Genomic DNA, 22,220 nt, shown 5'->3' with positions numbered 1-22,220 from the left:
GATGACGTGAATGACTCATTACCATGAACAAAAGACTGAAACTGCTTTGACCTGAGTACCCCATTGTAAACAGGGGATAAAGCGTGTCTCAGACCCCCTCCCCGGTTAAGGCTAGGTTTCAAATGTTTCACAAAGAATGCCTCCTTGACCCCTCTCTCAAACCATTTCTTCTCTCTGGCTAATATTTTAACTTCCTTGTCCTCAAACGTGTGGTTAGTGTCTTTCAGGTGGAGATGAACTGCAGACTGAGGTCCACTGGTGACCTCTCTGCGGTGCTGGTATAGCCTTTTGTGTAAAGGTTGCTTAGTCTCACCTATGTAGTGTTCGTTACAGTTTTCCTGACATCTGATAGAATACACTACATTGCTCTGTTTGTAACTAGGGATCATGTCCTTAGGGTGAAGTAATTTCTGTCTCAAGGTGTTAACCGGTTTAAAGTAAACTGGGATTTTGTGCTGTTTGAAGATCCTCTGTAGTTTTTCCCCTACTCCTGCTAAATAAGGGAGAGACACTGATCTTCTTCTTGTCTCCGTCTCCTGTCTATCTGGTCTCTTTGTTCTCTGGGACTTCTGCACTTTGTCTAGGGACCATCGTGGGTACCCACATACTGTGAGGGCTTTCCGGACAAGTTGTTGTTCTTTAGCCCTTCCCTCTGCAGTTGTGGGCACCTGTAGGGCTCTGTGTTGAAGTGTCCTGATCACCCCGAGCTTGTGTTCAAGGGGGTGGTTTGAACCAAAGAGCAGATATTGGTCAGTGTGAGTTGGTTTTCTGCAAACCCCTGTCTGGAGCTGCCTGTTCTCTCCAATCGTAACATCACAGTCCAAGAAGGCTAAATGGTTGTTTCTGGCATCCTCACGTGTGAACTTGATATTGGCGTCCACCAAGTTGATGTGTACTGTAAAGTCCTCAACTTCCTGTTGCTTGATTTTAACCCATGTTTCATCAACATATCTGAACCAGTGACTGGGAGAGATGCCCGTGAAAGATGTCAAGGCTGTCTTCTCCACTCGCTCCATGTACAGATTGGCCACAATGGGGGATACCGGAGACCCCATTGCACAGCCATGAATCTGCCTGTAGTAATTCCCCCTAAACAGGAAATACGTGGTGTTAAGACAGATCTCCAAGAGCTGGCAGATGTGGTCTGGTGTGAGTTTGGTCCTTTCAAGTAGAGAGACATCCTCCATCATCCTTCTAATCTAATCTAATAAAGTGGAGAAGTCATCCAGCTCCAAAGTCAAACCTGGGAACGCTGCAGACTCCAGTATCTGGTCAGTGGTCCAACCACTGGTGCAGCCTGCCATGGTGTATTTTTAAGGCTGGAGTCTTCTTGCCGGTTTTGCTTTGTGCTGTTTTGTGGCCAGTTGCGGATGTCCATGTGAGATAAGGGAAACTTTAATGGGACCACTCAGTGATTGCTGTGCCCGATAGTGACAAAAGTGGCTTTACAAATGTAGTTCTCAACTTATGTCCCCATGTGCTCCTGCCTGCTTTCTGTTGCTTCCTGTCTCAGTTGGTGACTGGCTGAACACACCTGATCTAGCTAACCAGTGGGCTAGTGTGGGTAGATCAGGAACAAATGGAAAACACTGAGGATAGAATTTACAGAGGTGCACATAGAAAATGGAAAAACAATGTTTGGAAAGGTTCCCAGTCTCTAAAATATTTGTGTGAAAGGCATTTCGTTGTCTGTTAGAGTTCAGATTAAATTTAAAACCCTGTGTTTTGCTTTTAATGACACATACCTTGGCAGCCAAATTACAGTAGGTCCTTAGTTACAAAAAGAGATGTTTGCTCAGTTTTCCATTCAGAATGATCACTGTGCTCCGACAGACATTTCTACAGTTAACCATTTTTCACTGCTTTATAAACCCTTGAATGTTGAGTCAAGCATCACTGTACATAGAAAGTCAAAGAGCATTTGTTGATGACATGTAGGGTTAAAAAAAAAATTATGGAAACTTCTTCAGGACCACACAAGTTAATTTTCCTTTGACACATGCAGGCCACAAGTTGAGGTTCTGGGTTGGAGCTGGACTTGATCGCTGTCTGGTCCAGCCTGGCCGTCCACAACGTGCACAGTGTACTTGGCTTAACATTTTCTGCCACTTTTTCCTGGGTTGTGAAGGATGAAGTTGTGACAAGATGAAACGTATAATCAGAAAATAGATTGTCGTTCCTTCCCCGTCCGCTTAACTGAGTGTCTTATTCTTCTTGAAATTAAATTGCTTGCAAATGTGTGTAGAATAACCAGGGCATCATCCAAACATGATGACAAGAACAACGACAATGTAGAACAGCACTCAGAGTGCATATCTTTGTGCAGGTGAAACAGTCTTTACATTTTTGGTTGGAATTAACATGAATATTATTAGGCAAATTATATGCAAATTATAACTTAGTTTGATGTTAAAAATCCACAACATACCACAATTATTTGACTGCACATCTAAAACTTTTCCTGGTATATGAGAGAAAGAGAGAGACACAGACAGACAGAGAGACCATGCAACAGCAGTTCCTTCTCATTTAAAGCAACAGGCATGGAAACAGGTGCTTCTTGACATGAATACCTTTGAGAGATTAATCAGTGTTAATGTATCTATATTATAATAGCCAAGTGGCCTCTGTGTGCGTGTGTGCATGCATGCGTATGTGTGTATGGCTTCGATCACAGAGAAACTGGAGAGAGATGACATTTGCCGTTTGGTGTTCTTATGTATTTTGGGTCAAGGATGAGTGCTGTGACAACGTAAAGTTGAAAGGACTAATATTTTTGGAGAAATAAGCAGTATTACCTAACAATAGTGAACAATGGCCATTGTGTTGAAATGCGCGATAGATCAGGGTTTTGGGGTTTTAAATGTTTTTGTGGTTCATGTTAGTTTAACAGTGTTGTTAGTGATGTTGATTTATTGTGTCTTTGTAGTTCAATTGGTTTAGTCAGTTAAGTTAAGTGTCATGTTTCCGTTACCATGAGTGGGAAGTGTAGTGTGTTTAATGTCTTCCGCCAGTGTCTCTGTTTGTGGGTGTGTAAAAATAAAAGCACCTGCTTGAAGCAGAATGCAGAAAACACAAAAAGCTCTAGCTTGGTTTTCATTCTTCCGTGTAGCTTGGCACAGTATATTAAAAGAGAAGTGCCGTCTGTGTACATATATGAGTGCATGCGTGTGTGTGTGTATATAACTTTGATCACAGACAATCTGGGGAGAGCTGACATTTGCCGTTTGGTATGCTTATGTATTTTGGGTCAAGGGTGAGCATCGTCAAAACAGAACGTTGATGGGACTAATATTTTTGAGAAATGATGGATATTATTGTAAATATGTTAAAAATACATGGATGACACAAGAAAAGTGAAAACACTTATTTCCATTGTGGTCCATTTAAAATCAAATGAGAAAATAGAAGTAATAATAAAATAAAACAATATTAATCATGATAATAATGATAATAATAATAGTGTGTATATGATAACAAGAACCTAAACAATTTATTAATACATTAATACAGTAAATTAACATAAAAAATTACATAATTAACAGAAAATTAAACGGTTGAGTTCTTTCTCTGAAAACTGTTGAGGTCTAAGGTTCTAAAAACATTCTGGACTCATGATAGAAACTTTGCATAATTTATTATATATTAAATGTCAGCTCCCTATTTTCTAAATACTACTCAATCTAGAGTCCGTGGATCCACACAGGCTTATTTTCTTTTAAGGATGCATAACCCAGAGTTTTTTTGGACAGTTTTTTTGACAGCAAACTTTAACCCTCTGACGTCCATGGACCTATCGGCATGTCTATATGTACTTTGTGTCATATATCTATTCATAAATCAGCGACAGAATGTCAGAGTACTTCATTCAACCACTTTTTCAAACTATGCTTTGACATCTGTAAAATAGATCTCTCCTCGAGAGGATCTTTGACTCCCAGCCAATCCTAGAGGCTAGACAATGTCACACATTTTGTCTCTTCTCTGCCTGCTGCGAAAAGCTCCACCCTGGCTTCAGATCCTCACTCAAATGCACCAGTAAATGCTCATCAACTCTAAAACTGTACATTTTGAAAATAACTAATTTTTCAAAGCAGTTTTAAACATTATTACAAACTGAAAATCAGAGATGTTTCATTACTGCTGCCCACCTGCTGTCCCTACACTGCCCACCTGGAGAACATGAATCACTCTTTGGGAGTCACTGCTGTGGTGAATGCAATGCAGATTCTGATTGACTCCAAAAGGATTCTCCTCAAGCTCTATCATTCCACATATTGAGCGGTTGAAAGTGTGGGAAGAATCCAAACAGGCAAAAAAAAAAGTGAAAATCATAACCTTCTTAGGGGAGGTAACAAACGTCTCATATGGCTTATTTGTGGTGGATAATTACTCTTATAAAATGAAACTTTATTTTCTGAACACCCCATTTATCCCCACATTGATCAGCGATCATTCAGGATGTTTTAGTATCTTATGTCTGCTCAGAAGTACCTCTTGGGATGATGCCAATGGGTTCTCCTTCGCTAAACTTTTTTACTGGATATCGATACCTTCATTAAAATGGTATTAATGATTGGAACTGTGTATATATATTTTTTCTTCAAAACAGATGCAGCACTTCAGCCCATTAAAAACAACTGAGTCTGACTGTTGGGAAAGTGTAGGAACACGGACCCACAACAGGGGGCGCAAATGAACGGACAATGGAATAGGTCAAATAACAACACTTTACTGTTGCGAACGTGCACAACAAACACAACAAATTACAACAATGGACAAAGGTCAATTCACAAAGGTGTCGTGTGGGCAGGCTCGAAGATAGGAGACGCCTCTCCAAAGTAGAACCGGAACCACACGGTTTCCTCCGCCACAGGACCCCGGGAATACTGGAGCCGCCAAGTTCCGAACTCCCAGGTGGCCACTGCCTCCGCGTGTCGGACCTGGTACTGCTGGCGAGGAACAAGAACACAATTAACGTGGGCGCGTTTGCACCCAGCAACCTGTACGGCAGGGAAGCTACCTCCACCTCTCGTTGGAGAAAAAAGTCTGCAATCACTCACAAAAATCACAAAGGTTACTGTCAAGCAGTCAGCTGAGATTATTACCTTCCAGGTAGAACGATATCTCGGCGATGAGGTGGAGATGCCGTCCTGCTGATATACCCCAGTGATAATTGCCGTCAGCTGTCTCAGGTGATGGGTGACAGCTGTTACCGAGGCTGCTCCTGTGGGGCGGCGGCGCCCTCTGGTGGTGGTGGGCCAGCAGTACCTCCTCTTCAGCGGCCCACACAACAGGACCCCCCCCTCAACGGGTGCCTCCTGGCGCCCGACCGGGCTTGTCCGGGTGGCGACGGTAGAAGTCGGCCAGGAGGGCCGGGTCCAGGATGAAGCTCTTCTTCACCCAGGAGCGTTCTTCGGGACCATACCCCTCCCAGTCCACCAGATATTGAAAGCCCCGGCCCATCCGACGGACGTCCAACAACCGGCGCACTGTCCAAGCCGGCTCGCCATCGACGATCCGGGCAGGAGGTGGTGCTGGACCGGGTGTACAGAGGGGCGAGGTGTGATGGGGCTTGAGCTTCGACACATGAAACACAGGATGGATCCGCAGTGAGGCTGGAAGCTGAAGCCTCACTGCGGCGGGATTGATGACCTTGAGGATTTTAAACGGTCCTATGTACCTGTCCTGTAGTTTAGGGGAGGCCACTTGTAGTGGGATGTCCTTTGTGGACAACCACACTTCCTGCCCGGGGCGATACGTAGGGGCCGGGGTCCGCCGCCGGTCTGCATGGGTCTTCGCCCTCATCCGGGCCTTCAACAAAGCAGAACGGGCGGCGCGCCACACCCGACGGCACTTCCGCAGGTGGGCCTGGACCGAGGGCACACCGACCTCCCCCTCAACCACCGGGAACAACGGGGGCTGATACCCCAAACACACCTCAAAGGGGGAGAGGCCGGTGGCTGATGACACTTGACTGTTGTGGGCGTACTCGATCCAGGCCAGATGAGTACTCCAGGCCGCCGGGTGCGCGGCTGTCACACAACGCAGTGTTTGCTCCATTTCTTGATTGGCCCGCTCTGCTTGCCCTTTGGTCTGGGAGTGATACCCGGACGAGAGACTGAGCGTGGCCCCCAGTTCCCGGCAAAAGCTCCTCCAGACATGCGAGGAGAACTGGGGACCGCGATCGGAGACGATGTCTGATGGTATCCCATGCAGGCGGACGACGTGGTGGACCAGGAGGTCCGCCGTCTCCTGGGCCGTAGGGAGCTTCGGGAGGGCCACGAAGTGGGCCGCCTTGGAGAATCGGTCCACTATCGTGAGGATCACGGTGTTTCCCTGGGACGGCGGGAGGCCCGTGACAAAATCCAGGCCGATGTGGGACCAGGGGCGATGAGGCACGGGCAGCGGCTGTAGCAGTCCCGGAGCCTTGCGATGGTCGGCCTTGCCCCTGGCACAGGTGGTACAGGCCTGGATATAGTCCCGGACGTCGGCCTCCAGGGACGCCCACCAGAAGCGCTGCCGGACAACTGCCACGGTTCTTCGCACCCCTGGGTGACAGGAGAGCTTAGAGCCGTGACAGAAGTCCAGGACTGCAGCCCTTGCCTCTGGTGGGACGTAAAGTCTGTTCTTTGGTCCAGTCCCGGGGTCCGGGCTTCGTGCCAGGGCCTCCCGGACGGTTCTCTCTACGTCCCAGGTGAGGGTGGCCACGATAGTGGACTCCGGGATGATGGGTTCCGGTGGATCCGACAACTCCGCTTTGACCTCGTCTTCGTGTACCCGGGACAAGGCATCCGACTTCTGGTTCTTGGTCCCGGGCCGGTAGGTGATGCGGAAGTCAAAACGGCCGAAGAACAGTGACCAGCGGGCTTGCCTGGGATTCAGCCGCTTGGCGGTCCTGATATATTCCAGGTTCCGGTGGTCAGTGAAAACCGTGAATGGCACGGACGTTCCCTCCAACAGGTGTCTCCACTCTTCAAGAGCCTCTTTCACCGCAAGGAGTTCTCGGTTGCCGACGTCATAGTTCCGTTCAGCCGGGGTCAACCTGCGGGAAAAATAGGCACACGGATGAAGGACCTTATCGGTCTTCCCACTCTGGGACAGCACAGCTCCTATCCCTGAGTCCGAGGCATCCACTTCAACCACTAACTGGCGACTAGGATCGGGCTGCACCAGAACGGGTGCAGACGAGAAGCGCCGTTTCAACTCCTTGAACGCGGCATCGCAACGATCCGACCAGGTGAAGGGGACTTTTGGTGAGGTCAGGGCTGTCAGGGGGCTAGCAACCTGGCTGTAGCCCTTAATGAACCTCCTGTAGAAATTCGCAAAGCCGAGGAACTGTTGCAGCTTCCTACGGCTTGTGGGTTGGGGCCAGTCTCTCACCGCTGCAACCTTGGCCGGATCAGGAGCGACGGAGTTGGGGGAGATGATGAACCCCAGGAAGGACAAAGAAGTGTGGTGAAACTGACACTTCTCGCCCTTAACAAACAGCCGGTTCTCCAATAACCGCTGCAGGACCTGACGTACATGTCGGACATGGGTCTCAGGATCCGGAGAAAAGATGAGTATGTCGTCTAAATATACGAAGACGAATCGGTGCAGGAAGTCCCGCAAGACATCATTAACCAATGCTTGGAACGTCGCGGGAGCATTTGTAAGACCGAACGGCATGACCAGGTACTCAAAATGACCTAACGGGGTGTTAAATGCCGTCTTCCACTCGTCTCCCTTCCGGATCCGAACCAGGTGATACGCATTCCTAAGATCAAGCTTGGTGAATATCTTGGCTCCATGCAGGGGCGTGAACACCGAATCCAACAAGGGTAAGGGGTATCGGTTACGAACCGTGATTTCGTTCAGCCCCCTGTAATCAATGCATGGACGTAATCCGCCATCCTTTTTCCCCACAAAAAAGAAACCCGCACCCATCGGGGAGGTGGAATTCCGGATCAACCCGGCAGCCAAAGAGTCCCGGATGTAGGTCTCCATTGATTCGCGTTCAGGTCGTGAGAGGTTGTACAGCCTGCTGGACGGGAACTCAACGCCTGGAACCAAATCAATGGCACAATCATACGGGCGGTGCGGGGGAAGGGTGAGTGCCAGATCCTTGCTGAACACCTCCGCAAGGTCATGGTACTGCACCGGCACCGTCCCTAGATTGGGCGGGGCTCTGACCTCCTCCCTGGCCTGGGAACCGGGAGGAACCGAGGAACCTAAACATACCCGATGGCAGGTCTCGCTCCACTGGACCACTACCCCGGACGGCCAATCGATCCGGGGATTGTGCTTCAACATCCAGGGAAAACCTAAAATCACACGGGAGGTGGCTGGAGTTACAAAAAACTCAATCTCCTCCCGGTGATTCCCCGACACCACCAGAGTTACTGGTGGTGTCTTGTGGGTGATTGGAGGGAGTAGGGAGCCATCTAGTGCCCGTACCTGCACAGGCGAGGTAAGCGCCACCAGAGGGAACCCTATCTCCCTGGCCCATTTGCTATCAAGCAAATTCCCTTCTGAGCCCGTGTCCACCAGTGCTGGGGCCTTCAGGGTTAAATCCTCATAAAGGATTGTAACTGGGAGTCGTGTGGCGATGTGGGTGTGTCCCACGTGAACGTCTCGGCCCCCCCCTAGCCCAGTGTCTAAGGGCGGGCGTTGGTGTTTAACTGTTCGGGGCAGTCTCGTACCTGATGCTCAATCGAGCCACAAACAAAACACGCTCCGCGGGCCAGCCTCCTTTGTGTGACCGGTGCCCTAAATGTTGCCCTATTCGTGTCCATAGCTTCGTCAGCAGGGGGAGCTGTGATCGCACGGAGCGCAGGGGCCGTGGAGCGTGGGGAGGGCGGAACGCGGTCGGAACTGGAAGGGAGAGGGACGACGCGTGCCTGGCCACGCCCTTCGTCTCGTTCCCGACGGCGCTCATTTAACCGATTGTCTAATCGTATGACAAGATCGATAAGCCCATCCAAATCCCGCGGTTCGTCCTTAGCCACCAGGTGCTCCTTGAGGACCAATGACAGTCCGTTTACGAAGGCGGCGCGGAGGGCAGTGCTATTCCAGCCGGACCTCGCAGCCGCGATGCGGAAGTCGACTGCATAGGCAGCTGCGCTCCGGCGCCCCTGTCTCATTGACAGCAGCACGGCTGAAGCGGTCTCTCCTCTATTAGGGTGATCGAACACTGTTCTGAGCTCCCTCACAAACCCATCATATGTCAGAAGGAGCCATGAACTTTGCTCCCAGAGCGCTGTAGCCCAAGCGCGTGCCTCACCACGAAGCAGATTTATCACATAAGCTACTTTGCTAGCGTCGGTCGCGTACATGACGGGACGCTGTGCGAAGACGAGCGAACACTGCATAAGGAAATCCGCGCACGTCTCCACACAGCCTCCGTACGGCTCTGGGGGGCTTATGTATGCTTCAGGGGATGGTGGGGGGGGTCGTTGGACAACCAGTGGAACGTCGCTGTCACGCACAGGGTCTACGGGAGGGAGAGCCGCAGCGGCGCTTGGAGGGCGCGCTTCCACCTGCGCGGCGAGAGCCTCCACCCTGCGGTTCAGGAGGGCGTTCTGCTCGGCCATCAAGTCTAACCGAGTCGTGAAAGCGGTGAGGATCCGCTGCAACTCACCGATTACCCCTCCTGCGGACGCCTGTGCGCCTTGTTCTTCCATTGGCCGTTCAACAGCCGGTTGACGCCCCTCGGGATCCATGACGCTGGCCGAGATATCCTGTTGGGAAAGTGTAGGAACACGGACCCACAACAGGGGGCGCAAATGAACGGACAATGGAATAGGTCAAATAACAACACTTTACTGTTGCGAACGTGCACAACAAACACAACAAATTACAACAATGGACAAAGGTCAATTCACAAAGATGTCGTGTGGGCAGGCTCGAAGATAGGAGACGCCTCTCCAAAGTAGAACCGGAACCACACGGTTTCCTCCGCCACAGGACCCCGGGAATACTGGAGCCGCCAAGTTCCGAACTCCCAGGTGGCCACTGCCTCCGCGTGTCGGACCTGGTACTGCTGGCGAGGAACAAGAACACAATTAACGTGGGCGCGTTTGCACCCAGCAACCTGTACGGCAGGGAAGCTACCTCCACCTCTCGTTGGAGAAAAAAGTCTGCAATCACTCACAAAAATCACAAAGGTTACTGTCAAGCAGTCAGCTGAGATTATTACCTTCCAGGTAGAACGATATCTCGGCGATGAGGTGGAGATGCCGTCCTGCTGATATACCCCAGCGATAATTGCCGTCAGCTGTCTCAGGTGATGGGTGACAGCTGTTACTGAGGCTGCTCCTGTGGGGCGGCGGCGCCCTCTGGTGGTGGTGGGCCAGCAGTACCTCCTCTTCAGCGGCCCACACAACACTGACTGTTGGATAGAAATATTTGTAAGCAGTAGAGCTTGATTCATACAGCAGAGAACTATTGAAGAAAACCATTAACTGTGGCTTTTTAATTCTATTTTTGAGCTCGATTAACGTGGAAGCCTTTTATGGAGGTGGTGGTGGTGGTGCGGGGGTGTCAAGAGGAAACATGTCAGAAATTATTAATTTTTCATCTTATTTTCTTGTTTTATGTGGCTCGTATTTCTAAACCTGTTGGTAATGTTGGCTTTTATTGTGACAAGCCTGTAGTCTGGATTTTTATGATTGATATTACAGGTTCCTTCAAAAAACATTAAAATGCAAATGACACTGCAAACATAATGTGCTACGTCCGGCACCTGTGACATTGATTCAAATGATGCTTACTTTTCAAGGATGCTTCATCTTATGCAATACACTTTATGATTGTTTTCCCTGCTTATATCTTGTCCTTGTGTTTTCAAGTAAGACTCAAGACAAACAAATGGAATAACACTGAATTCCCTCAACAGCCTTGCTGTTTCCATCTGTTTTTGTCTGAGCATCTTTCTCTTTTTTTTTTTTTTTTTGCCTCTCACTCGTTTTCCCTGCTTCATTGTTTGTCCCAGTTGGCTGGATGATGCTGATATTCCACTTGCGGGATTCACTGCTTCACTACAGCAGCATGTTGCGGTTGTTGTTCTCCAAGCTTCTACCGCTGGAGCGTGCACATCTGTACTCTGGGGTCTTTGATGTAAATAGAAAGAGAATTTTGCGAGAAAGATGGTGGAAAGTCTTGTGGCATGTGTTTACAACAAGCCAGATGGTTCCAAACTGGTGGACTGTTTCAGAAGGTCCTCTTTGCTTTTTCCTCACCAGAAGTGGTTGTTCTTCAAAGCTGTCTTGGACTCTAAATCCCACTTTTGTGGAGCAGTAGCACAACTGTGCTGTGCAACAGTGACGAAGGACCTTGTCCAGACCATGTGCACAACGTCAGTGTCTGTACAACTGCAGAAAAGTGCATACAGATGAAGCATATTGTGAATGTGTGGGTGCATGCATGAATCTGTTGTTTTATGTGCAAGGCAGGCAGTTGGTGGAAGTTGCCATGGAGGTCAAGACTCAGACGCATTCCTTTGTGCAGCGGAAATCACCTCAAGATTGTGTGCCCTCAGGCCAACTGTAAAACTGATAGGTGTGTTCAGTTTGCGTTTGTCTTCATTTCTTGTTGTGTCCCATTGGATTTGGAAAACTGGTCACCATAGGAACAGAGTTCAGGTGGTGCATGATGGAATGGGCGCCCTCTGGGTGCAGCATAGAACACTTGACTTCTGATTTCTTGCAGTATTTTAAACTCAGCTGTAAATTTAAACACAACAGAGTATTGGTTTGGTTAATTTGGTACAAGGAGGTAAAAAGTCTGACTTTGATTGGCAGTATTTGTGTAAGAGAGAAAGCTAATAGTTGTAACTTGCCCGCCCAGTGCTCACTTCTAAACTCAATGCTCTCGTACAGTAAGACATGAAGAGACAGATTGGAGAAGGGAGGGAAGAGAAATAATGTGGAAATAAAATGATAAAATGGGGAAAGGTAAACACAGGAACAGCGGGAGAAGGAATCAGATGCGATATGTCTGGTCATGTCTAGTGCCACGCATTCCTAGTGAGGTCACTTCCTCTCTGCTGTGACCCCAGCTACCTCTGTGCTGCTGACTTGGTCTGTCCTGCCTGATTTATTTGTATTTAGGACTGGCTCATTTCGGGGCAACCGAGGAGTTGGAGGGTGGATGATAGAAAAGAGTGTGCAAGGCAGAGTCTGTCTTTGTGTGTATTACTGTGTGAAAGTGTTTTTGAACAGCAGCTGTGTAGAAAGAAGACCAGAGAGAAAAAGAGAGGACGCTTTTACAGGGATGAAATTCTTGGCTTCCTTGAAGCTCAGGGTACAGCTGGAGCACTTCTCCCTCCCTCTGTCCTCATTCCCCCCTTCTTTCCTTCTTTTTTGACCGCCTTGACTTTCTCCTTGGCTTCCATCTGTCGTCATGTGTTTCAGTATCTTTTCATTGTGTATTTTTTACTTCATAATTCAAATTTGAAATGTAGCTGTAACATTTAGCTTCATCATAATAATTAAAGGACATGTCATACCGAAATCATAACAACTTGGAGTTGGGCTGTTAGTGACCATCCGATTATACACTGTGGTTACTTTGTGTACTTCTGTGACCGGTTTCAAAGTTTACGGCATTCGCAACAAGCAGCTACGGAGACTGCCGAAAACAAAGTACTCCTGAGTACTCGTTTATCTGAGTGGTTCCAGCAGCGTTGACGTAGCTTTGAGGAAAATGTCCCGATGCGTACCTGAATAGAATGTTGCTGCTAATGTTAAGAAAGGAGCCGCAGATTAATTCCAAAGTTTCTGTAAGTGTAATGTCATGTTATGATGACTCATTTTTAAGTGATAACTGTTAGATTTGATGCAGTCACGGTAAAAGCAGCAGCCGCTCTCCACTGTGAGAAGACTTAATGCACCTGCATGGCCATTAGTCATAAACGAAACCTGTTAAAAATAGTTTCTGCAAGATGCACAGCTTTGCATGCTTATAAGTGTTGTCATCAATGTAACTTTGAAAAAACTAAAAAAATTCATCTCTGTGATTAAACAGCCTGAAAAACAGCGGGAGGTGTGCATGCACGTTGAAACAGTGTGCTGCTTCACACACGAGATCCATAATCCGACAGGCTCTCTCAAAGTAAAATAAAAATAAAGCTGACCAGCTCCACTGAGCAGAACAAAATACAAAATGGGAAATAACTGACCACTCACCACTTGTAGAATGATTTCCAAGATTAAATATGTAAATTCACTCCACCAAAGAAGCCCCCGCGCACGTATCACATGCGCAATCACCAGCCAGACAACAGTATCCAATTCCACTACAAGCCCTCATGCACGGATCACGTGTGATTGCCAGCTGGAGAACAATGTCCAGGTCCACTATAAGCCCTCATGAATGGATCACGCATGATTGCCACTCGGAGAATAATGTCAGACTGCAGCTCCGCAAGTTCTCTCATAATTCTGGCATGTTAGATAGAAAGTCTATTAGCTCCTTAAAATAACATCTTCTAACTTTTTCCAATGTAAGAAATACATCTGCGTGATTCAGGCAGTCTGTACAAACAGCGTCCTGGTGGCATTTCACGCCCATGTTCATAGTGGCAGTAAAACAGCATCCTGCGACACAGACAGCAGAGTCATCACACGTTAGGCTCCAAAATCCGACAGACTCTGAAAAAGTTAAGAGTTTCAGGTTGAAGTGTGTCGTCTCCTCTCTGTACATCCTGTATAAATCTGAGCCATCACTTTCAAATTACAGCTCAGAAGCTTCGTTATTGGATGTAGCAGTGTTTGTGTCACTCTGTCTGTCAGCCATTGGGATGTTACTGCTTTTTCTAAAATGTACATCACACACCAAGAAATGCAGAGTAAGGCATTTTCCGGAAATACACCTGCTACCTCTCAGAGCAAGAGGAATAATTAGCAATAAAATATCAGCAACCACTAATTATTACCACATGTGCGTGGATAGATTTACAATCATGAATACTTTGATGTTGCGTTGCTAACTGGGATGTTAAATAATGTGTGACATGTCCTTTAAAAGTCTTTATGTCAAGTTTCACGAGAATAAAGTTTGTCTTGCGTAGCAGCAAATGTTGACGGGAAGCAACAGACAAGGATATAAATAATGTGGCTTCATGTTCAGCTTTCATCTTTTGTATGCTGTGATCTGATTGGGTGTTTACTGTGTGTGTCAGTCAATGGGTGGACCTGAGCAAGGAGGCTGAGGAATGATTGGTGGAACTGGTCAGAAAATATGTTTGTGCATATTGGTGACATTTGTCAGAAAGTCTTAACCCCAACCCTAACCTTAGCCCTAACGTGAACCTATATTTGACCCAGACCTTAAATTAACCCCAGCCATAACATTAACTTTAGCCCAAAACAAATGCAATCCTAATCTTCACCTGAACTTTAACCTAAAACCAACTCAACTTAACCAAATCTCAAACCTCAACCTTAGCCAAATCTTAAAAAATCTTAACTCAATTCCAACCATATCCGAAATCATAACATTAACCTAATACGTACAATAGCTCAAACCCGGACCCAAACCTTACCCCAATTCTGACCTTATATTACTCTTTTTCCTAATAGTTACCATAACCCCCAATTCTGGACCTAACCTGAATCCTTGAACCTACTCTGACCAAAACCCTGAACACAATCCCTAACTCTGGTTCTAACCATAATCTTAATCAGTGGACCATATTTGAAAACGGATCTCACAGTGGTAAAGCTTAAAATGTCACCTTTGCATTTTTGTGTATACAACCAATAAGCAACATTTGTGAAATGATGTCATATACTGTACCTACCTTCCTAATCTCAGCCTTAACCCCGTCCGCAACATGTCGAGTAACAACAGCAACAACAGTGGCACACTACAGACTTGTGTTAATGTTACCGAAGCTACTGATCTTATTGTCAACATTCTCTTTTAATTTAGTCCATTTATAATCTAGTGTGTTTCAAAACCAGAAGTTTGACTTCGTCGTCAGTCCACACCGACCTCAATTTTAGTTTATTTTCAATTTATTTTCATATATATAGCACAAAATCACAACAAAGTTGCCTCAGGGCACTTCACACAAGTAAGGTCTAACCTTACCAACCCCCAGAGCAAGCACCCGGGCAACAGTGGTAAGGAAAAAGATTTGAGGAAGAAACCTCAAGCAGACCAGACTCAAACCAAACCAGAGGTCAGCTTTTTCCCTTGCTGTAGCATTCGTGTTCACCATCAAGCATTATGTGCATGCTCCATGTCTTCTACTCCACTTTTGTGGGAGGGTTACAGCGCCACATACAGGCCTGGCATATATACTACACTGTTTTCAGTCATTTTCAGTGGTTTTGTGTGTACACAGATATTTCTTGAAATGGTGCCATATTTATGGAACACTTTTTGAAAAGGACAGCGATTGTTCCAGAAAGTTTCATTTCTGTTTGGACAAGACATAAATTTAACATAAACCTAATAACACCTTTAATTCAAACCTTAAACTAACCCTAATTGTAACTTCAGAACAGAGTTTTTGGAACAAAACTGTTATTAGTAGAAAATAAACTGTTGTTTCTCAATTGTTGGCTGGCTGAACATAACGGATCAGCTATCTGTGGGCGAACGAGGGAGAAATGGAAAATATGCAGTGTTTTGAGTCCCAAGGACAAGAATTACATAGACTGGTTAAAAAAAGTGTTAGTATGAGCTTGTACCTCGTTGTTTATCTCTGCATTTCTCATATATGTGTTCACTATATTCTGTACCTTTGCCTCTTTGCTTTTCTGTTCTCCTGACAGCCATGCGACACGCACGCATGCACACAGAGTGGAATTCGGCGATGAGGAGTTGAGGGGGAAAGTCCCTGCTAATCTTGGACCTCCAGTCTTCCCTTCTTTCTATTTGCCGGCATTCACACAACTTCTTCTTGCACACTTTCTTTGCTCTTTTTTGGTGGACACAAACTCTGCTCTGTTCAGACTGTGACTCATACATCAGGAATGCCGCACATTAACATGCGGACAGATAGAGGGAATAAAGGAGGAGAGGTCGAAAGAAAGCAGGGAGAGGAGGACAAAAAAGTAGCAGGATGTGTACAGATCAAGCAATGAATGTAAAAAAAAAACAAGCAAGATTATTGCTGTTTGGTTAGTGTGTCAAGGTTTGAAAATTTGTTAAGTGCTGGAGATTCACAGGAGTGAGAGAAAGAAGAGAGTAAGAGCAGAAAATGATTATTAGACTCTGATCCTGTTTACACACCAACAGCTGTTGCAATTCTTTGCTCGCTCACTCTCTCCGAGACATGTATCCTTGATTAGGGAATGGATACAATGAGTCATCTGTGTCTGGTTTGTGTTTATGTACGTGCATTTTTTTTTATTTTTTTTTTTTTATCGTGCACACATATGCTTGCACAGATATGTGCATGTGTTCATGCATTGACAGTGGTCGCTGAAGTCTCCCTGTCTATGGCGTGCATGTCACATGGGTTCTAATCCCCAAAATGATATGCACAGCCCTCAGAGCAGCATGTTGCGATAACATCATAAAAGTGCTAGCTGCTGTGCACGTGCGTGTGTGATTAAAGCTGTTATGTCTGCATTTGCTTAAAGACTCACTTTGTTGTTTGTGACGAGGTGACCGTGATTTGTGTCAGTGTAAATTGTCTAAATGTCAGTGTGTTCCATAGTTGCAGTGTGCTTGCATGTGCAAATGACAGTGTCAGCATGACATCCGTGTGCATGGCGTTTAAGATGTTTTCATCATGGTCTTTGTGAGTCTTTTTTGTTTGTGTGTGTGAAGGTTTGCTTTGGTGCGTGTCAAGATCTTAAGAATAAAACTTGCCCCTCCAGACGTTACGTTGCTCTCCTCTGGAGCAGACCCAACATCAGAATTAGGTCGGCCCACAGCAGCCCTGTTGTTGGTGGGGGAAAGCACAAGAGAGGTCTGGCAGGGTGGAGGTGTGGGCTGGCACTCAAGCAGAGTGATGAACATTAAACAGACCTAGGCTTGTATGCATAAAGGTTAGTCACTGCCAAAGGTTAGTCGCTATTCATGCAGCTTATCGCTGCATGAATAGCCTTGGATGGTGAGACCATTGTAAGAAATTCCTTCCCTTCTTTTAAGCATTAAAGAATATTATAGAGGGCGGTGATGTGAGTCTTCTGGAAATTCCTGGAAGTCTGGGCCTGTATTCACAAAGCATCTCAGAGTCCTTTCCTTTCAAGTGTGATCCAGGAAGTGTCTGAGAGCAACTCTGAGCAAGGAGTAGACAGAAACGTTTATTTTTGTGAGGAGGCGGGGTTGATCCTGTTGGTAGGTATGACATAGTCTTCAAAGAGCTGTGATTGGTTGTCACAAAAAGGGTCATATATAAAAAAACAAAAACAAATGCACTCTGCGCTCTTAGTTATCAATGGACAGTAAAATCAACCGATCATATAACGCGAACTGCATTAAGAAATGTATAATCTTGAAAATAATTTAATGCAGCAAAGTTAAATGATTTGTTACACAACTTCAAAATATTTAAACTACCTCATTCACATGCTTATGTTGATTGATCAGCTTATTGTTATGTTTACTCTCCATGTTGTAATTGCGCATGAGCGACGAGTGTGAGGAGCGCTGATACGTGCTACAATCCAAAGCGAGAGCAGAGATTGTAGCACACAAGCCAAGTTGTTCTCAAACAGGTGAGTGTTGTAGTCTCTGGCTGCTGACATCACTTACTTTGATATTAATAACTGTATGAATGTCATAGAATTTACATGCAAATTACATGTTTCCTGTAGCCAGGTATCGCAGTGTCGTGATGACCTTCATCTTAGGTGTTATTTTGTTACTACACTGGATGGGAAGAGTAAGCTCATTGCTGGTGAGGTCAACCACAAACATTATCTCTGCGCCATCAAGCCAGTAGCTTCTTACTGAATCTCTGCCATTCAACATACAGAGAATGTCTTTCCGCTGTCTTGTCTAAGACACTCTGAGGCTTCTTAAAAGTACTCCTCCCTCCTCTTACCAGTTTTGCACCTTAGGAGCTCTTTTAAGACTTAAGATGCTTTGTGAATAACTTTTATTTTACCAAGGGAAAATTCTAAGAAATGTCTAAGAATTCAAGAAATTCTAAGATTTTTCTTAGAATGGCATTATTAAGAGCTACTTTTAGCCTCAGGATGCTTTGTGAATACGGGCCCTGTTTTTTTTCCATCCATGGAAATTTTTTTCTTGTTTTCCAGAATGGTCTGGGTTGAATTTCAGATACGTATTAGACTGAAGAATGTATTGTTGTAAAATCGATTGGAAATGTCTCTGATGAGATGCCCAGAAATGCTCACATCAGCACTGTGTTGAAAAATCTGTTATTACATTTCCCATTTATGTAAACAAATTACAATAAAATTTGATCACAAATCAGTGTTGTCGAGAACTGAAAGTGATATTGTGAGTATTGCGTGGTAGGTGCAGCTTTACTTGTGTCAAATTTAATTTTCATTCATGTTAAGACTATCATTTTGTTATAAAAGCACAACTTGCTGAAGTCAAATGTTTGGTTGAGTGCATGGATGGAAAAGTAACAATCTAATGCAAATATGTGGTTTTATGAATCCATGTAGCAGACTATGTATTATAGGCCCATTATTTTGCCAGTATGGGAAAACCTGCTTTTCTGATTAAAATGAACAAGAAAATTGGACTGAGAAATATCTTTCATTTAGCTTATGAATTGCACCAGATTGCATCAAATTACATGCAGTATTTCAAAATCTTGGGTGAGATCTCACAGAAGCCTTCTATGTACTACAGCCTTGCAAAATTTTCAGGTTTTTTTAATCAAGTGGAAATTAGTGTTATTGTACTTGAGTCTGGCCTTGATCTCAACTATGTCTCACCTCTTCAAAAAACTCAATCTTGACCCCTCTAAAATGTCATTTTGGAGCAGTCATGACCACAAAATGGGAGTTTGGGGCTCAAGAACAACACTAGTGGAAATTAGCTTCTTATGGTGCATTAAACTTTGGTTGATCCATGGAATCCGACAGTGACACATGCTTTTTTAATATCGGGCATAAATTTGTTTGCATAAGCATACCTCCATTTATGGTCAGTTGGTTATTCGCATATGCTTTAGATGTAGTAAGTGTGGCAAACTTCACAACTTTTTACCACGCGGTGATAGTATTAAAATTAAATGTGACTGAGGGATGCACACACTGAAAAACGGAGTGCAGTTCTGTATCTCCTGTCTGGCCTATTAACTGGTGGAGGATCTAGGAGTATTGCAATGCAGTTGGCATTTGATGACAAAATATTTGCATGTTGAACTTTTAACAGTCGATGGACAACAACTCCACATTAATTTGGCACATTCTTCTTCTTTTCTTTTTAAAAGCAGACCATGTGTTTGCTCGTAAAGAAGCTATCGTTGAGCTAAGAGCTTCAAATAGTACATTTTTATCATGAGTTGATGTTATGAGGTGTTGTAGTGTAGCATGCTAGTGATGTGTACTGTTACAATGGAAACATAGTGCCATCATTGTCACTGGTGGCCTACAGCCTGCTGTCAGCTCTCAGAAAAGCAAATGACCAACAAATTCTTAATGCGAAAGTGTGGTTTTTATTTTTTTTTGCTGCTGCACACTGGCACCATCTTGACAGGTGTGCAGATGATTGTGTGTCTGCTTGCCTTTACAGGTCACCACTGCAAGGCATTGCCGGATACAGTAATAGAAAGGGGAGTGTTAAGAAGCCCAGAAGAAAGAGTGGGTTGTTTTCAGCCTTTTAGCATAGCACAGCATATTATCTATCCCACAGAAATAATCAATTTGCCCTATTGACGTTTCAAATCCCGCAAAACTTCAAATGTCACTGTGCAGCGAGATCTCAGTAACATTGAGAAATGCATTGAGACGCTCTGATCACGCTGCACTTTAACCGCTGCACACGGACAACAGCATTAACATTGCAACATAAAACTATTTTTATATTGTGCCTAAAACTCTCGTGAATATATTCTCTGGGTTTATAGACGTTGTTATTCCGTGTTTGTTTTATGTAAACATGCGAGAATCACAGGCTGTCTCTCCGTTATTTTCAATGGGAGCTGCTGTGAGCTACAATCGCTTCCTGATCATGTCGTTCTGGGAGAAAGTGAAGTTTGCTTTTTAACGTCTTGATTATTGTTCTTTACAACACTGTTTGTCCTCTTTGTTCCAGACTAATACATATAATATGTCTGAAATTCGGTTTGCGTTTATTAAATTCTACGCAGATTAAACGTAGCAGACACGGATTATTTGTTATAATTGTTTTAGCAAGTTTTCAGGGTATCATGCATGCGGTCTCTTATTAACGTGATGAAAAGCATACAAAAATACATTTTTGTAGTATAATATTCTTTTACAATTGTCATCATGTGGATTCTCTATGTTCTTTGACTGCAGCAACTCTCTGGTGCGCAAGGGATTATGGGATACATCAATAGGGCGAATGCTACGAGGTTTTCTGGGTACTGAAATTCAAATGTTTTTCTTGCTGTTCAATGTAAAACTCCTAAATTTTATTCATTAGGTCAACATGTTTGACATTCAACATTTTGACCATGTGGCACATTTCACAAAAATGAGGGTTCTCAAACTTGTTAGCCTGCACTAGCAACATGGCAGCGTAATGTGGTCGCCTCCATGAGGGGGGTCGCTCTCCTGGAGACATGAAGGGCTCATTTTAAGTTCATGAAATCACATTGAGTTGTTGTTGCAGGTAATTCATTATACACAAATGAACAGATGATTATGAATGCTATTTTCCATTTCTAATAAACACCCGCTAAATCCTACACACTGTAGCTTGAAGACTGGCAAATTAGAAGATGTACTGATGTTTGTGGATAAACTAATAAGACAGGAGAAATGCTTGAGGAAAAGATGAGTATTGTAGTGGGATTTAATCTCCAGCTAGCTGGAGATAAGGAGCACTGCAACTGCTATACCTCTGGGCATACGACCAGAGAGGGAACTGAAGATTAACACAGTGGCAGTTCTGTTTGTCAGCACACCTCCTTGCTATCAGACTCCACACAGCATCTGGCTTTGAAGGAGTAGGAGTGGAAAGTTTTCTTCAGTATTGCTAAATGCAAGAGAGTACAAGCCTCATGCTGTATCATTTACTCCATTTCCAGCTTTATAATATGCTGATGTCAGATGGAGCTGATGTCCTCATGGCATTGGCGAAATTTCATCAACTGAAGTTGCTGAGGCTGGTTCCTCCACAGGCGCTCATGACATGGCTATGCAGCTTTGAGTATTGGAGGCTGAAATTCAAATGGCAAACTTTCCTGAGGAATGTGCTCACACACGCACACACACACGATTCTAGTATTCAAATGTTGCAGCTCTTCAGTTTATGATCTACATTCCTCAGCAAATCAGCAGCCGTCTTAAATCCAGCCTGTTGCACAGAGCAGACAGTTCAGATCAGATGTCGTGCTGTACATTTTTTATAGATCTTTATCACATGCACTATATAAGTATATTTGTGTGTGTGTGTATCTTGTGTATTTCCACATCATCCTGCACAGTGTTGGTGTCATTACTGAAGCCAGGGCAGTACAGGAAGTTCCGATTTCCTCCTCCACTGCCGAGACTCCCCCGTCCTCCACAAAGATGTCTGCTGAAATTGACTCACCGGAGATGAACTCTGTAATGTGTGTGTGTGTGTGTGTGTGTGTGTGTGTGTGTGTGTGTGTGTGTGTGTGTGTGTGTGTGTGTGTGTGTGTGTGTGTGTGCGTGCGCGTGTGCATGTGTGAAGCATCACATGTTTTGCACCAACCCAAGATGTGTACAAGGTCTATTAGAAAAGCATCCGACCTTATTATTTTTTTCAAAAACCATATGGATTTGAATCACGTGTGATTACATCAGACATGCTTGAACCCTCGTGGGCATGCAAGAGTTTTTTCACGCCTGTCGGTTACGTCATTCGCCTGTGGGCAGTCTTTGAGTGAGGAGTCACCCACCCTCTCGTCATTTTTTTCATTGTTTAGGAATGGCTCAGAGACTGCTGCTTTGTTTGATCAAAATTTTTTCAAAACTGTAAGGCACAACTGAGTGGACACCATTCGATAAATTCAGCTGGTTTTCGGTAAAAATTTTAACGGCTGATGAGAGATTTTGGTCTGGTAGTGTCGCCGTAAGGACGGCCCACGGTGCCTGACGGCGATCTGCGCTTCGAGGCGGCAGCGTCTCGCCGTT

At 45.1% G+C, this 22,220-nt stretch overlaps 1 protein-coding gene and 1 long non-coding RNA gene across 5 annotated transcripts in view; both read left to right on the top strand.

Annotated features, from left to right (window-relative positions):
- The window catches only part of fndc3ba (fibronectin type III domain containing 3Ba), a 240,241-nt gene that overhangs the window by 93,685 nt on the left and 124,336 nt on the right, over positions 1-22,220 (top strand). The window lies entirely within an intron of this gene.
- LOC117500989 lies at positions 14,704-17,921 on the top strand. Its single transcript, XR_004557907.1, has 4 exons — positions 14,704-14,714; positions 16,426-16,432; positions 17,308-17,318; positions 17,669-17,921. It is a non-coding gene; the product is annotated as an uncharacterized LOC117500989 (long non-coding RNA).

This window comes from Thalassophryne amazonica, chromosome 19 (genome assembly GCF_902500255.1).
Source record: "Thalassophryne amazonica chromosome 19, fThaAma1.1, whole genome shotgun sequence".
In the NCBI taxonomy this organism is placed as follows: domain Eukaryota; kingdom Metazoa; phylum Chordata; class Actinopteri; order Batrachoidiformes; family Batrachoididae; genus Thalassophryne; species Thalassophryne amazonica.
The sequence above is the reverse complement of the archived record's forward strand: the minus strand, read 5'-3'. Positions and strand labels throughout refer to the sequence as shown.